This window comes from Frankliniella occidentalis, unplaced genomic scaffold, assembly GCF_000697945.3.
Source record: "Frankliniella occidentalis isolate FOCC.00 unplaced genomic scaffold, Focc_3.1 Scaffold35, whole genome shotgun sequence".
Lineage (NCBI taxonomy): Eukaryota > Metazoa > Arthropoda > Insecta > Thysanoptera > Thripidae > Frankliniella > Frankliniella occidentalis.
This window is the reverse complement of record NW_026267165.1, coordinates 914,732-918,156: the sequence shown is the minus strand read 5'-3', so window position 1 is coordinate 918,156 and position 3,425 is coordinate 914,732.

Below are 3,425 nucleotides of genomic sequence, written 5' to 3'. Positions count from 1 at the left end.
CGGAGCCCCCCTACAGATATTGATTGACTTCGCTGGGGGGCGGCATGAGGCGCTGCGGCTGCGTCTGCTGCGGCCGCTGCTGCGAGCTGTTGTGTTTCGCAGAACGCCTTGGCCCGGTGCAGCTGGCCACCCCACCCCGCCACGCCCCACCACTCCCCGCCACGCCGCGCGCCGGCGCGGGGAAGCGTGCCAGCCACCAGCCGCCCTCCCTGGTAGAGCCTCGCGCCACCCGCGACCACGAGACAAGAGGCGCCGCAGTACACACTGCAACAAAAAAAAAATCAACAATTTAACACCTGTTTGAAAAAACCCGACAATCATGAACACGATTCATTTTTAATCAGTGCTATTCGTGCCACTTTACATTTAGATAAATTGTAAAAGGTTGTGAAACAAAATTTCAGCAGGTTTAAGCCAAGATTTCTGTTTAATTAAATTGAAGTACGTCGTGTTAGTACACCCAATGAATGTACGCTCTTTTTACAGTGCGCGTGAGGAAAGGGACACATCGGAAATCCTCATTCCTTTGATAGGACTGAAAGACACCTGGAGCGGCTGGCTGTATTCGCCAAGAGTCTGTGCGCGTGCGCTGGGAGCACGGCGTCTGCTCCTCTCCTTGTTTCTTGGAGCCACCCGCCGCACAGCGCCCACCCACCCCTAGCGCAGCGCCAGAGCCCGTGTGGGAGGGGCTGGGGGCGGACGGGGAGGCTGCCGGCCGCACGCTTGTCAACCCCTCATCCGCAAAGAATTATACGGTATTTTCAGATATGGTGCCGAGAGCGGAACGGAAAAGATAAAAAAATAAATCGTGGGGATGTGAAGGCAAGAGGAAGGGAGGCGATTGGTGCGTGAATTTGTCACAGGAAAACGTAGTGGTGGGGAAGGGGGGGGGGAGGGGCGTCAGCAAGGAAGATGGGGAGAAGGGAAGAGGGCGGACGGGAGAGCAAACCCCGTGGTTCAATGAGAAGCGGAAAGTCCGATCTGTTTCCAATACGGGCAATCAAACAGCAGCTCCCCGCTATATTCGGCCCGTTCCCCTCTCCGCTCCACCGCGTGCCTCATCGCCCCCGCCCAAATGTCTCCTGCTCGCCTAGGCGGGCTCGGCTGGACCGAGTAATCGTTCGCAATCGAGCATCTCGAACTGAAATGAACGACACGTTGCTGTTGCGGGCCCTGCCGGCGCGCGCCCGTCTGGCCGGCTCCTTCTCCACGCCTGTCTCGCTTCGCCCACCACCGTGTTGGCATTCCTTCATTTACCACGCACCTCCACCTCATCACAATATTTATAGGGGTGGGGCCGTTCGGTTCTCCGTCTCCTTCTCTCTCTCTCTCTCTCTCTCTCTCTCTCTCTCTCTCTCTCTCTCTCTCTCTCTCTCCTCTCAGGGGGGATAAAAACTCGCCAACAACTGTGTGCGAGAGACAGAGACCGAGCATCCACGGGGGAGCAGCGTCCCTCAACCCTTCATTTGTCATTGATCACCCGGAGGGATAGCCACAGGGACGACTCGCACGCACACACACACACACACTCACACACACACACACACACACAGCAAGATTAGGTCCAGCGCACAGCGTCAAAAACAGAAAAGTACAATATCACCGATTATGTAATCAACTTGCCGACACCTAGCCGGAGCAAATTGTCTACCCCTCAGCCTCCTAGCCTTACGCCTGCTGGAAATTGTACTGTAATCTACTGGATCCTAGTTCTTACTGGAACCTACTGGAATACCAACAGGTTAACCTGCCGGAGTCTTGGAGACCCCTATGATGGCCTCATACACAGACGCAGCACCCAGCCAGTGGGCGACATACACCCAGATGCCGGGGCAGGACAGTGTGTTCCTTGAATTAATAATCATTTTGAGAAAGCCAGGAGCTACTTAATCTGACAAATTCCAGACAAACACACAGATGCTATACACACGCCCACACCCACACGAGACCCGTTTGATGGTATCCTGCCTTGATTCCGGAGACAGAGGGTCTACTGCATTCAGAGACACTGTGTCGTCCCGGCCCCCGCCCCCCTCAGGGTGAGACAGGGCGCGCGGGGGAGGGAGGGGCTGAGGGGGTCACCCGTTCGTGGAACAGCGGTGTGTTTTAGCGCCGGCAGGTGACCCACCGGAGGCGAGACGTTTGGCTTTGGAGAGGTTGCTGCTCGTTTGGGTATCCAGTCAAGACGAAGCAAGGAGACACGAACAGAGAGTCAGTAAATTCAAATCAAATGGACGGGAAAAGTTCCACAATGGATAGTCATGCTGCCCGTAAATTGAAAGAAATTCGGATCTTCGCAGTCGGTTACAGGATCAGCAGAGACACACCCAGCGGGCAGAAACCCTAAGTTACAAAATTGGAGCCGTCCGCGTATCTCGTCGCCACATCGCATCACGGGGTCGTGATGATTGCGCTGCCACAGTGATTGACCCCCACATTTGTTTTCCCCATCCGCGCTATGGAAGAAAAACGAGTCTGAGGAGGCTATTCCACCTGACGGGCCGGCCGGGTTCGGTCCGGGGCGGCCGGGGCGCGTTCGCAGAGCCGGGCGCGTCCCCCTTAGGGCCCCCGGGGGTGGGGCCGGGGGACCCCTGGGGGACCCCTGGGGTGGGCCATAATGGTGCGAAAGGCGAGAGACGTCTCTTTGGCTTTTGCTTCTGAGGAGCGGAGCGCCCCGAGGGAAGGCAGGCCGGGGCGCTCGTTCGGGTCCTGCCTGCGGGCGTCCCCGTGCGCGACACGGAGGGCGACGGTGGCCGGGCGATGCGATGATGCCCACGAGAAATTGAAATGTAATCGGGCAGAAGGGGAGACCTTTTGTGCCATAAACAAAACAAACACTGAATTTCACAGTTGGCCTCACTCCTGGAATACCACCACCGCAGACCAATGGCCTGGCGATACAATATGCGCCTTGTTGAGGGCACCTCATCGTCACCCTATAGGTTTCTCTAGGTTTGTCGCACCCTGTCTTCTCGATTGAGCTCGCAAGTTTCCGTGAAGGAGGGCCGCCACCGCAGCTCGTTCGGGCACTACTTGCCACACTACTAATCTCTCGCCCCCGCCCCCGACAGATCGGCCCCCGGCCAGGCCACCCTCGACCCTCGGGGGCCACCCCCGGGGCCACCCACCGCCGCCCGGCGGGGGTGTTCCCACTTACTGCATCGCGCCTCGGCGGGGCGCCCGCCGCTTCTCAAAATAACGCATAATGTGATTTCCCGCACCGCGTCAATCCCCATCCACTGCAGACGACCCTAATCATAATCTGCTGTCCCATTGCGTCAACAAAGAGCGTGAGATGAGAGGGAATAAGGCGGTCCACTGCTTGTCTCTGCGACTGTGTGGAAGGAATTGAACCTCCCTGCTACATACTGACTGTATGTAGGCAGAGTTTGGTCGACTCTAACAAGGGAACCCCGCCAAGTGTA